The following is a 14,186-nucleotide window of genomic DNA, read 5'->3' as shown; positions in this document are numbered from 1 at the left end:
AGCTCCATGGTGGAAGAGACATTGTTTGTCCACCACTTCGTCTTTGGAGCCCATCCAAATGTCTAGCACGTAGTAAGTGCTCCATAAAGATCTGATGATTGAAAGAAGGAATCCCTGGATCACGTGGACGAGAGCAAGGGGACCTTGGACATGAGGGAGAGGGAACTTCTGTCTTTCCAGATCTTTCACCCATGAGTTTGGATTTTGAGGTCCCTAAACACCATCCATGATGTTTCCAGGCAATGAAGATGGACCTTTGGGGACAGGCGGGGAGCAGCTCAAAGAAGCAGGCATCCTGGGGAGGAGGAGATGATGGTATTTTGATGCCAGATGGTCTGGTTGGATGTTAGTTTCTTTGTTTATTTCTCTTTTGTTGTCCATAAACCTTTAATTTAACATTCCAGCACTATCAGCTGTGTTGTAAGGAGTAAATGGAGAGAGTTTATGTCCACGTTCGGGTCAGAGCCTTAAAGAACAGCAGGTCCTTGTTGGCTGGCCTAAAACAGCCCTACAAGGAAGTTGATTTCCAGGGAAAGAGGCGTCAGGATTGCAGGGGCCCAGCTGTTCTTCCTTGGAGATTCTTACTTCATTGATTTAATTTTTAAGGAAATCAGAGTCTGGTCTCGCCATGATGTCTTGGACCCACGCTGCCCTGTTACTTTCTGCAGCTGAACATGAACCGAGGGCCTGTGTGAAGCAGGGTCTAGAAAACACACCCATGGCATTAGCCTGAGGCTACCTCTAGCACCTGCTTGTCAGTTGTCCCCAGCAGGTCACCAGCCTCAGGGTGGGGATGGAGGAGATGGAGCCACGAGGTGACAGAGCAGGTGACCACAGCCGCCCTGGAAGCGTGTCACAGGGCTGTGTCCGTGGGCATCAGATCGTGGGGTGACCACACCCCAGCAAAGAGAATCTATTACGGGCAAGATATTTTCGTGGGAGCTTTCTGATACCCATGGGTTTAAGTTTTTAAGGCTTAAGGGCCTTCCCTAATGGTCCAGTGGTGGAAACGCTGTGCTTCCACTGCTGGGGGCACGGTTTCGATCCCTGGTTGGGGAACAAAGATCCCACATGCCATGCGGTGTGGCCAAAATTTTAAATTAAAAAAAAAAAAAGAAGACTTAAAAACCATGCAGTTGATCTTCCAACAAAAGGCTATTTTTTAGACATGTGGCCTCCACTAGGGGAAGGGGAGCCCTCCCTGCTTCCTGAGTGAAGGAGCAGTGAGGGCCTCAGCGAGAGTTCAGTTCTGTACTTGGGTTTTTACATTTAGATACAAAGGCAGCTTGCTGCTATAAAGCTCTGAGAAACTGGTGATTGTGCCTGGCATTTGGAAACATTTTTTTTGTTTTGCAACTCAGTATACGGATTTACCTCTTCTAAAATTTTGTATCAGATTGAATTGGAAACAGATTTTATACCATGTGCCTCACTCAGCCCTCACCCCTTAGACCCCACTCGTCCATTCTGTCCGGGATCTTTTTCTCAAGGGCAATTACATCTCCCAGCACAATAGCAGCGTGGCTCAGGCGTGGAGAGCTTGGGCTCTGGAGTCAGACACACCTGTTCGAGCCCTGCTTTTGCTGTCTGTGGACCTCTGAGGCGCCCTTCGCCTCCTTCCTCTGTCACCGAAGTAATGATGGCGGAGCCCACTCGCCAAGGGGCCAGAGGATGAGGGGCATTTCTGCACCGCACCCGCCAAGGGCCTGGCCCGTATCGGGTCCACAAATAACAGAGATGACTTTTGAAATAAATACTCGCCGTGTGTGTCCTCCGTCTCCTAGGGTCCTTCCACTTCACAGCGCTCTGTTCCCTTCTCAGCCCAGGTGACAGACGTGTGTGCAGGGCGCCTGGTCACTGCCCGCTGCCCCCGCCTGCCCCCGTCCCTTCACACGGCTCCGTTCTGGGCCCCGGGGGACCTCCTGTGAAATTGCACCCTCTGCAGGGCCCGTGTGGCTGGTCCCTGGGGCAGGCCCTGCAGGGGGCCAGCCAGGTCCGGGGTCTGGCTGTGCGCGTGTCCGTGTGTAGCGTGTGTCTGTGTCTGGGCACGTTGTGTGCGATGCGCATGCGCCTGTGGAATAGTGTGTGGGGTGCGGCTGTGTGCGCGTGCGCGTGGGCGTGCGCGTGGGCGTGCGCGTGCGCGGTGTCCTCGCCTTTGCCGAGCAGGGGCCCTTCCTCAGCGCCTCAGCTCCCGCTGCCCCGTCGGCGTCCCGCCGGCCTTGCTGCAGGGCTCCAGCCCCGGCACCTGCGGCTCCCGGGTCTCACACCCGCGTCTCGGACAGAAGTCAGCCTCTGCCCCGAGAAGGGAAGGCGCCGGCTGCTTTCCTGGCTTCAAAGAGGAGCGGCCCTTCCTGAGCTCCGCAAGGAGGCCCCCCCTTTTCCTGGCCCGAGGGCGTCCAGGGGCCTCGGCGGAGCCTCCTTGCAGCGGCCTCGCGCGGAGTGGCCCCCAGCTCCGTGGCCCCCACAGGATGGGAGGCCCCGCTGTCCGCCTGAGGCGCGTCTGCCCTGTTCCTCTTGTCCCCGGGTTCAGCACCCCCAGGTCTGCTTAGGAGCAGCTGAGCCTTTGGTAAATGGTTTACTCGCAGAGTGGCGGTCGCACACCAAGCGCTGGACTAGTCGGTCGCCTTTCCTCTAGTTCCCTCTTGGGACCCGCTGTGACAATGCCGCAGAGTGACTTCGTCAGCATGGGGACAGGGGTCTGTGGTTAGACTCGGGCAGCACTGAGCGGCCTCTTTTCTCCCTCCCTGGCTGGCTTTGTCCCCGGTTACTGTCGAGGCCGGACAGTAGATTGCACAGAGCAGCTTTAGAACCAAGGTTCCAGAAGGAAATGTGTGTTTCTGCTGAATGACTGCCCCACTCCTCCGTGAAGTGCGAGCCGTCTGCGCCCTGCCTCTCCTTCAGAGGGAGCTGCGTGTGCCGCCAGCTGGAAGCACCTGCCCGAGCCCAGACACTGGCACCAGCCAGGGCTCGGCCTCATCCTGTGGCTGCGGGCAGCACGGAGGAACGATTTTGCTCCCCAGAAGACAGATGAGTTTGGTCCAGCCTGGAACTGTCTCAGAGGGACGGATAGTCCAAGGGCATCACTGCAGAATGTGCACCTAGAAAACAAGAAATGCAAAACCATAACTACCCCTACGCCTAGGAAGTGAGCAGTCTATACCCAAAGCAGCAGGTATGAAGGATGCTCTGTCTTCGTTCCTTCCTGGTCCCGCCACACCCCAACCTACGCCTCTCTCCTCCATCTTCTTCTCCACTCGCCGCCCTGAACAGCCTGACATGCGACTGTCTGACAGACAGAGAGAGGATGGGAGACACGTGGCCGTTTTTGTTTTAATTAATTTATTTTATTTTATTTATTTTTGGCTGCATTGGGTCTTCGTTGCTGCGCACGGGCTTTTCTCTAGTTGCGGCGAGCGGGGGCTACTCTTCGTTGTGGAGCGCGGGCCTCTCATTGCGGTGGCTTCTCTTGTTGCGGAGCACGGGCTCTAGGTGCATGGTCTTCGGTAGTTGTGGCTCGCAGGCTCTAGAGCGCAGGCTCAGTAGTTGTGGCGCACGGGCTTAGCTGCTCCGCGGCGTGTGGGATCTTCCCGGACCAGGGCTCGAACCCGTGTCCCCTGCGTCGGCAGGCGGATTCGTAACCCCTGCACCACCAGGGAAGTCCCACGTGGCTGGTTTTGACGGATGCTGTCAAGGACATATTTTATAATGGAATGCAATGGGCTGTGCCTGAGGAAAAGGCCTTCATGGATTAATCTGGAAGCTCCTGGGTGACTGAGGTTCCATGACGGTCCCTCTGGAGCTGCAGCAGTGCGTCGTGGGGTGCGGGATGCAGCCGCCAGGTGCTGGGAGGAACCTCTCTTTCTCATCTGCTCTCCGGCAAACTGCAGCAAGGTTCTCGGGTATTTCTACCGCGTTGGTGTGTATTATTGGTCAGACAGCTGAGTCTCGTGTTGTTTACATAACCTTTCACTTCCCTAAAGCTGCCCCAGGGTTTGAGGTTCCCCCCGCACACCCCGTCTCAGGTTCACCTTCTCTGCCACTTCACAGGACAGCAGCGCCAGGAGCCTGGGATGGATGGATGGACGCCTGCCCCAGAGTTAGCCCCGTGGCTCCTGTCACCTCTGGGCGCCGCCACAGACGGTGTCTCTTCATCCCAAGCCCTGATCATGTGTGGATGGCGTGACTTTTGACATGTACTGCCCCTGGCTAATATATTCTGGGCGCTTAGTGTGCTAAGCACTGTACCAAGCAGGTGTGTGTGTGTGTGTGTGTGTGTGTGTGTGTGTGTGTGTGTGCACGTGCGCTTTCTTATTTAAACTTCAGATGACCCCGCACGGGAGACACTGCTGTAGTCCCCATTTTTCAGATGAGGGGACTTAGGCTCAGAGAGGTTAAGTCTCTTGGGTAAAGTCACACAGCTACTTAACTGTGAGCTGGAACCCAAGGTAGGTCTGTTCAGCAGAAGCAGAGTATCTTCTTCCTCCCAGGACGGCAAGACTTAAAAGCGACAAGCATCGGGGGAAGGAGGCTGACGGGGCAGCCCCAGCCCTTTGCCTGCCTTCATGGGAACAGTGTGTCTGGCCGTACAGGGTAGGGGCAGGGATTCTTTGCGGGGCTTTTGTCCACGTCCAAAGCTGGGCTTCGGGGCACCCCTGAAAACCCCTTGAAACTGTAGGCAAGGTGTTGTGGGTATGCGTGGTGTGGTTTTGTTTTGGTTTTTTTTTTTGAAGAAAGGGTGCAAAATTTCACTGATTCTCAAAATGCTGGTGTCCCCCAAACTGTTAAGAACACTGTGACAGAGGGTCACATCAATTTACCACACCATGTGCCCCTCTTCTCTGCTTTCTCTTGCCTCCCACTATTTCTGGGGTCCACCCCCTTTTGTTCAATTATTAGGAGTCGATCCCGGGGCTTATGTGATGGTGGCACCAGGTGAAAGGCAGTGACGGTCTCCATCCCCGCAGACCTGCCCAGCTGCCACCTTCCCCTGACGTGCGGCCCAGAGTCAGTGGGTGCTGGACCGTCTCCGAGTGGGGAGCTGGGGAGGGCCCCTGCTGGCCCGCTGTGAGGTGATTTACAAGAGGGTGTGAGGGGCTGCATTTACTGCCGTGAAGGGTAGGTGGGCCCGCGTGTCAGCTGAGCCAAGGGGTCTTGCCCCCCTGTGCCAGAGGCTTCATTTGGAATCACAGGCACTCTTGCTCTCCTTTTAGACAGGGTCTTGGACTTGAGGGGCCTCCAGCGACAAGACTAATACTGCCGTGCTGAGCAGAGGTGGGGAGCTGGGCCCTGGTCTTTCTCACTCGTTTTGCTGAAGTAAGAGCTGAATGTTGAATTCCCACAAGGAACAAACCCAATCAGGGTGAAGATAGAGAGATAAAACCCCCAAACACCAAATGTTTCCAAGTGGCTGACAATTTTCTTCGGAATAGAGGTTGCGTCAGAAATAAAACCCTCTGAACTGTGGACAGTACTGCACACTGGACCCAGATTATTGTGGTCCAAGGTAAGAGGAAGCTTGACAAAAATCTGGACATCAAGATCTCTCTTTCTAGAACTATCCAGAAAGCCATGGAACCTACCGCCAACTTTTCCATTTATCTTTGGTTGAAGAAAATTGGCCTTGATAGTTGGGGGACAAAGTTCTTTTTCATCATCTCTTCCTTCTTTCCCATCCTGTCTCCAACCTGAAAATAGCCCTGCTTCGGTGGGTTAAGGGCCAACCCTCATACCTCTGAAATGATACCAAAACGAAGGTGTTCTGTCCTTTTGCTTAACTTGCCTGGTTACACCTGAAACTGGATGAGGGCTGGCTTCTCCGCAGCATCTGGTTCACAAGGGGTGAATGGACTCAGAGATCCTTTGGTGGCCTGGGGCGGCAGGGGCACTGCTTTGCTTGAGTCTAAGAATTGATTTTAACCTTGAGCTTCCATAAATAATTTTTGGAATAAGGCACGTGGAGGTAAATTAATCAGGGATTTGGACCCTGGTTCATAACCGGAAGTGGATTCCGAGCTGAGCCGGGGGGTGACTCAGCCAAGAGCCCCGGGGCTGCCTGTTTACTACGTGCAGAGAAGAGGGAGATCCTGGGGGAAGCCGGGTCTTAGAAGACTTCCTTCCCTCAACCACCAGCTTTAAACCTTACAAAGGCTAGACTATAGTTCAAGTAGAGCTCTTCTTGCTCTTGCCTTCTGGAAGCGCAGTGAGTCAGGGACGGGAAGGGGTTGGTCAGGAGCACAAGGGAGACGCAGGCCCTCAGGGCGGAGGGGACATTCGGAACCCAGGTCCTTGCCAGCGTGTCACCCTGAACCGGGAGCTGAACCCGTGTGTGCCTCGCTTTCCTTACCTGTAATGTGCAGATACAGAGGGTCCCAGACTTACCACGGTTCGACTTAGGACCCGTTGACCTTACAATGGGGCGGAAGCCAACAGGCAGGCAATGGAACCATACTTGCCATTCTGAATTCTGCCTTCTCCCAGGCGAACCACGTGCGGTAGGGTACGCCCTCGGGATCGGAGCGCCCAGCCAGCCACGTGACTAGAAGGCGAGCCACCCCGACACTTAGGGCCATCCTGCTTTCCACCCTCAGTGCAGCAGTCAGTAAGTGACACGCGACATTCGACACTTCACTGGAAAGCACGCTTTGTGTTAGACGATTTCACCCAACTTGGCTCATGTGAGGGTTCTGAGCACAGTGAAGGTACGTTACGTGTATTAAATGCATGTCCAGCTTACGATATTTTCAACTTTTGATGGATTTATTCGGATGTAAGCTCATCTTAGGTTGAGGAAGATCTGTAGTCACTTGCCCCACTTGTCGTGAGGATTCGAGTTAATATATATCACGGCTAGGGTTGAAACTGGCTCATGGCAAGTACCAGGTAGGTGAAGGCTATAGCTATACGATTACTGCTGCTGTTATCGTAAAAACCACCTTCTTTGCTCTACAGGATGTCAGAGCCCGAATTGCTGGAAATTTACGAGTGCCATCCACCCACCTCTTCTTTCCCCTGCCAGAATTCTGGATTCCAGAATTCTGTTTCTCCTCATCTTAAAGAAAGGAGAGCCCACCAATTCTTCTGTTATCTGATCTGTAACAGTCCTTCATGGCAGATACTTTTCCTTGTACATTCATTAACCTCTCTTCTTGAAATCAAAGCCATTTCCGCTCACTGCAGCCACTTTAAGATCGAGAAATGATTTTCTCCTTCAAATAACTCTGTAGTGTTTAAGTGCTCTATTAAATCCCTTTTCTGCCTTTGCTTTTCTTGAAGAGAATTAGAGTCATTTAACTTTTCTCTAGGGCTCCTTTCAATTTCCTTCTGGAACTGTTCTTGCCCTTGCCTTCTGGTTTTCTGCACGTCATTCTTAGAAACCAGAGCCACCATGAAATGAGCAAGTGGCGACAATTCTTGCTGATGCCACAGGTGAGGGAGAGCTTACTTCCTAGCTCCCGTCCGTCCTCTGCCTATTCCGTCTTGGTACCACACGCACTCTCGTGGCCACAGGCAAAGATACTCATGAATGACCCCTACTTGTCAATGGGGGGACCCTTCCGAACTTCTTCAGTGTCTCATCCTTTCCTTCCATCTGTCATTCACCCTTCTGGGCTCTTAAGGTCTTTTTGAGTCTGTCCAAGGTGCTGTACTCACATCCCAATTTGGAGTCATCCTTCAATCTAATGGGCAGGGTGAGCTCCTCGAGGTAAGACATTGAACTCTACCTCCTGGCGCCAGCGTGACGCCTGGTTCGCAGGAGCTCATCTGTGAAACACTGGTAGATACATTCCCTGGCAACATGGGGTGTTAGGTCCTGTTAGGACCAAGGTAGGCCCTGAGGTGACCTCTCTCCTGTTCGCACCCGCACATGGCTGTGAAGTGTGTAGGGAGAGGTGACTTACCCCAAGCACTGCATGCCCCAGTGGAAATGTGCTTCTTAGATTTTTTTTACCCAAGTGTTATTTTATCTTCCAGTTGGAAATTCTCAGGAATCATTTGCACAACCTCCCAAAGGGAAAACTTGATGTGCTTAGGGCCCGGATGCCATTCCGATGAACTCTTCGGAGAGATAGGGAGGGGAAAGTGGGACTTTGTGAAATCAGGCAGACAATTACAATGTCCTCTGACTGTGTCAGGAATTACTGGTTCAAGTCAAAGTTTCCACTGGGTCACTGTTTCCGAGTGCTGTTCTTCAGAGAGAGTTGCATAACCCCTTGTTAAATATCCATACGTCAGATTTATTTCCATCACTTCCAGTGTGTGTCTCGTCCACCCCGGGCAGCTGGCCCCACCTCCTGCCCCGGTGAGTCTGATTTCTGTGGCTTTGCTGACCCAGTTTTCTTGCCACGGTGCCCTGCCTTCTCCAGTCTCGGGCCGTCTTATACAGCGCTTACATGAGCCCCGAGCCTTACTTCCTCACTGTCGTTAGTCTCTGCCTGTTCATATCTGCAAGTTTTGTCTTCCCAATAACTCAGCATTGAACAGGACACAGGGGCAACCGGGAGCTACATGTCTTTTCCCGCCCTCGTTCCCAGCCAGCGGAACACAGTGCAGAAGAGAGAGATCTAGACCAGTGCACCTAAACATGGCCAGTTTCCAGAATTACCTGGAAAGTTTTGCTAAAGACCTCCTGAATCAAAATCTATGGAGATGAGGCCCAAGAATCTGCTTTAAAAAAAAAGGGTTCAGGGGCTTCCCTGGTGGCGCAGTGGTTGAGAGTCCGCCTGCTGATGCAGGGGACGCGGGTTCGTGCCCCGGTCCGGGAGGATCCCACATGCCGCGGAGCGGCTGGGCCCATGAGCCATGGCCGCTGAGCCTGCGCGTCCGGACCCCGTGCTCCGCGACAGGAGAGGCCACAATAGTGAGAGGCCCGCGTACCGCAAAAAAAAAAGAAAGAAAAAAAAGAGTTCAGGACGTGAATCTGATGGTTGATCAAGTCTGAGAATTGACAAGATGTGAGAGGAAATTATGTCAGGTTCTTGGTGCTTTGAGGGTAGAGCTGCTGAGACTTGGGGTTTGTCCCACGAAACCAAAACAGCCTCCTAGGAGGCAGTCTGTGCGTCTTGCGTTGGGGTCCGGGGAGCACTGGGCTGCTGTGACGCTACACACATTGACGTACCGGCTTTCCATTCCCTGGAGAGATTTATGAAATTAATTATTTTTATATCCTGCATCTCATTCACCTTCAAACTAAATACCGTGGCTCTTACAAGCTAACTGATTCTGCATGGAGATAAACAAGGCTTTGCTGGATAACTGTCATTTTCCATCTGTTCTGCTTTGCAAGATGGCTCTTCTTTGGCCAACATACAGGATCGATTCTATTCAGCTTAGTGCTTAGTAATGATTTTGTTCACGACGTGCTTGTCCACTGGCCGGAGGGACACCCCCAGACACTCCCGTTGCCGTGTTCATCATGCTTTTTGAGGCAGTGCCTGTTTAACTGTGGTGTCGGGCTGGGTGACCATGCGCCCATTCAGGCAGAGCTGACGTTGCAGGCTCCATAACCTTTAGGCTCACACAGCCAGCTTGGCTCAGATGTTTGCCTGCATCCTTGCTAGTCTGTGGCTTGGACTGTCCCATAAGCCTCTAGTCTTGAGCCTTGGATGTGCTTTAATATGTTCACATGAGAAATTTTTCTGAGCTTGGAGGCATTAAATTTCACTTTCCATGTAATATCCACTTATTTTATGTTGAGTTACCAGGATGACGTAATATCAATATTAATAAAACCATTTATTGAGACCCTAATACATGTAGGGCAATGTACGGGGTAGATACTGAGGCTTCAAAGATTAATAATATAAGGTCCTTGCTCTAGAGAGGACCATACTCTGATGGGAGATACAGAATGCCATTCATAAGAAAGCAATTTACAAGGCCAGACAGCAGATACCAAATACCAAGTGAATATGGCCCAGGTACTAATCACCCTCAGGCTCTGGAGGAAGCCTTGACCATGAAAAAATGGAGAATTGGAGAACTTAATCTAACACAGGGCCTGGCATGTAGCAAGTACTCAATAAAACCTGTCAAATGGATAAATGAATAACTGGGTGATGGTAAGGTTTGAGCTACGCCTTGGCATGTAGGTACAGCATGCTCGAGAGAGAAAACGCGCACACACACACACACACACACACACACACACACACACACGGCTTTTCGTCCATGAAATTATGAACCTATTTTATCAGGAAGTTACATGAGGGAGACAACTGGGAGAGCATGCCTCCTTGCTAAGGTTAATCTGTGTATTATTTGTGGCCATCATTTATTAAGCAGTAACTAAACGAATGGCACATACTAAATATTGTTTATTTGCAGTAAACAGATGAAACACTTGCTGTGTAAATTCATTGATTCACAATATAACAAGGAAACAAGAGAGATGCCTGTTCAGTCAGCTAAGCTACATACAGTAAATACCTGGTTTATTTTGTAATCAACTAATTTATATCCAGCACAGATTTGCTACCGAACAATGTATAAGACCCAAGATAGGAACAAGATATAAAGTGGGTGAGGAAAGGGGCAGAAAAAAACTCAAAAGAAGCTGGACTAAAAGAAGTGAGATTTCTTGCAGTTTGGGGTGAAAAGAAAGCACATGATTCCCTGGAACTAGGAATTAAGTAAGTTTGTGGGAGAAGAAAGAAGAAGCCTTTCTTCTTGCTCCTAATTCCTGAAGGAGGTTTCTTTCATGGGGCTGGTTCTAGCCCCAAGCCCTTAGTTCATTGCTGCTACGCCTAGTTTTACTACTAGGCGGACCATGGGCACCCGCTAGCCAACTTCTTAGGTGCCTGGCGCTGCGCTAAGTCCCGCACACACATTAAAAGAATGTAATCCTGCAGCTGCCCTGTGAGTAGGTCCTATAACTCGCCCCTTGTTGCAGGCCGCCCTTCCTGAAAGCAGCAGCCTTCTCCAACCCGGGAGTCGACATACAGAGCGTTAGACGCAGTCAACGGGAAGCCTGCACCAGGGGAGATAAGAAGACCCCCCTTCAGAGCCAGCTTTGATCTAGAGGGAGGGCCAGGCACACGGGGCTGTGAGCTGCCAGAGCAGCCCCAGGGGACTCAGGACCGGGACTCGGGAATGAACAAGGAAGAACCATCTGTGGTCACTGAGGACCCTGGCTTGTTTGTTGGCTTGTTTTAGTAAACAGATTAGGTCCTATGATAACTGGTATTCACTTCAAAGTCATCAGGTTAGAAGATAAGGTGAGTCTATAGACGAAATAAAATTGCATCTGAGTTAAACGTTGTTGAAAGGAGCCTGGTTTTGATCAGACACATGTTAATTGTTTAGAAGCAACCACGGGGCAGAGATCAACGTGCCGGACTCGGAATCAAAGAAGACGTCTCCAGCCGTGCGAATCTGAGCAAGTCCCTTCTCACCTCTCCGCTCCCGCTTCCGCATCTTTTAACAGTGGCGGGAAGAGAGCTTCCCCAGCCCCTCTGCCGAGGCCACGGGAATGGGCGTGAAAATGGAAGCTGCAGGCTGTCATTCCGGCCCAGTCAAATCCTATGTGTGCCTGTTTCTGCATAGGTCCTAAGGAGCACTGGAATTCAGTATTGCTGCTTCCTCAGTGTAGAGTATTTTATTCTTCTTAATACTCTTCACTACTTCTATGCCCCTTCAGTGTGTCCCAAGCCCTGCTAGTGGCTGCCTCTCAGCCCTGCCTCTCCTCTTCCTGTTGTCACTTCGTATCGCCTGAGCTTAGATAGGAAGGGGAAGAATTTTTATTGTTGTACAGACATCCTATTTTTGTTCATTTTTTATTTTATTTATTTATTTATTGGCTGAAATTTTTAAAAATTTATTCATGATTTTGTTTATTGAATTTTAAAATCGAAGTACAGTTGATTTACAATGATTCAGGTGTACAACAAAGTGAGTCCGTTATACACACACACACACACACACACACACACGTGCACACATATATCTATTCTTTTTCAGATTCTTTTCCATTATAGGTTAACACAAGACATTGAATATAGTTCCCTGTGCTCTACAGTAGGACCTTGTTGTCCAACATACTTGATTTTTACGAACGGCAATTTGATAAAGAATAATCCACCTATCATGGTATCACCTTATGTGTACAGTGACTCCCACACTTCTAGTTTGTCTCTATGCATTTATGATTTTCACATGGCTGTGATCACAGAGTAGACACATTATCTGCTTCTGTTAATTCTACTTATTTAACAGCACTCTGAACATTTCCCGAGTTGCTACATCACCTTCGTAATTGCTTTGGCTACTGGTTGAAAACTATTCCATGGGGTCAAATGTCTGATGCTGAAACATCATTTTATTGCTGTTGGACATTTCGACTGATTTTAATAAGTAATGCCAGAATGAATACCTCGGGTTTATAACCATTTTCCCCCTTACGAATTGGAAGGAAAAGTCTCTTCACTTTTTTTTTTTCTAGAAGCCAGGCACAATTTTCTAAATCTCCTATGTATTTATCAGCCTTCGCTGACCTATCTCTGCTTCATCTTGTTTTATCCTCCTGGGATGTTCCAGTCTGTGAGGCGAGGATTTAGCTGCTGTTTCTGATCATGATGTTTTTCCATCAACAAGCCTCTCCGAAGGCTGTTTCTTATTCTCTGAAAGGCCAGAAGAGTTAGGTGTGTGACCTGACAACACTTGCCCCACGGCAAGTCACCTTGGAGAAGTGACCTTTCCCAATGCAAGAGGAAGAGTTCTACCCAACAGGGCGAAGGTGCCTCCCGGAGAGCTCCACTGCAGCCCACGGGGCTGGGGGCTCTTTGGCAGGAAGTGGAAGGGCCATGGGTAGCTGTATCAATCAGGGTCTGACCAGGACCATGAGATCCACTCTCAGCATTAAAACGGAGAACGTGTAAATGCACTGAGGTGGTGACACAGCCGATGGAAAAGTCGAGAAGCCCAACAGGGATGTGAGGCGATCAGAGGTGGCAGGAGGTCACAGCCTCCCGGGGCTGAAGCCCAGAGCCAGAGTCACCTGATGGGAGCTGGACCTGGGGCCCGGTCCCCACAGAGCTGAAGTCCGAGGGAGATGTGCAGCGCTGCTGGCGAGGCCACCCAAGACGGAGAGATTCTCCCTCTCTCCTGCTGCCCAGGCCCCCGCCGGTGCCTCTCCTGGGTTGAACCCAGGTGTCACAAGAGCCTGCAACACACAACTTGCAGGGCCGAACCCCCCCCGCCCCCCCCACCACACACCGCCTACGATACAAAGTGAAGTAGGAAAAGGAGGAGGAATGAGCCCAAAGCAAACAAGCCAAGGATCGGTACAAAGTCACATTCCAAAGACTCACTCCAAAGAGCACTGAGGCAAGAGAGAAAACTCCTCTGGAGAAGCCAGCCAAGAAAGCAAGCAAAAGGAACTAAGCGGTTTAAAAAGCGTAAGCACCCACATCAGTCACACCCATCTGCGTTCTTTGTTGCAGCCGGTACCTCTAGCTAGTTTGAGCCTAAAGATGATTTACCGAAAATTATCGGTAGGTCACAGCATCTACAGGAGACCAGGGTCAGGCATGGAAGCTGCACCGCCAGGAGCACGAGTTATGCGGGTGGGGAGCCGGCTGTCCTGCAGAGACGGAGCCGGGACCCTGGACTCACCCAGCAGAAAATCGGTACCAGACACATGACCGGCCCTCCCCAGGGCTGCCTCCGAGAGCTGATGTCTCCCTGCCAAGTGGCACTGACCTCCTGTAAAGTGGATTCAACCCCTTTCCTGTTTTTTACTGAGTGGAAGGCATCTGACTGCCCAGCCCGTGATACATGCCTGCACCCCAGTTGCAGAGAAGGCTGGAGGAGAGAGCTAGGCTTCCACTTCGGGGAAGAGCAACTGCTACAAACTGAGTCGTGGTCCCCCCACCAAGTTCGTATGTTGAAGTCCTAATGCCTGATATGACTGTATTTGAACGAGGGCGTTTAGGGGGTGATTACGGCGAAGTGAGGTCATGAGGGTGGGGTCTGAATCTGATCGGATCGGCGCCCTTGTAGGGGGGGAAGAGAGAGAGCGATCCGTCCTCACACAAGCAGCAAGGAAAGGCCGGGCGAGGACAAAGCGAGAGGTGGCCGGGCAGCCTGCAGGCCAGGAAGAGCTCTCTCACCAGAGCCTGGCCACGCTGGCGCCCTGATCTCAGATGTGCGGCCCCCAGAGGCGTGAGAAGATACACCTCTGTTGCTTAAGT

General features: G+C 51.3%; 1 protein-coding gene across 1 annotated transcript in view; it reads left to right on the top strand.

The window, feature by feature from the left end:
• The first annotated feature begins 2,696 nt into the window (after nt 1-2,696).
• Nucleotides 2,697-14,186, top strand: part of JCAD (junctional cadherin 5 associated) — a 91,780-nt gene continuing 80,290 nt past the window's right edge. The window contains exon 1 of the mRNA XM_067030544.1: nt 2,697-3,172. The gene's annotated coding sequence lies outside the window, so the exon portion shown is untranslated. The remainder of the gene's footprint in view (nt 3,173-14,186) is intronic.

Source organism: Kogia breviceps, chromosome 3, assembly GCF_026419965.1.
Source record: "Kogia breviceps isolate mKogBre1 chromosome 3, mKogBre1 haplotype 1, whole genome shotgun sequence".
Classification (NCBI taxonomy): Eukaryota; Metazoa; Chordata; class Mammalia; order Artiodactyla; family Physeteridae; genus Kogia; species Kogia breviceps.
The sequence above is the reverse complement of the archived record's forward strand: the minus strand, read 5'-3'. Positions and strand labels throughout refer to the sequence as shown.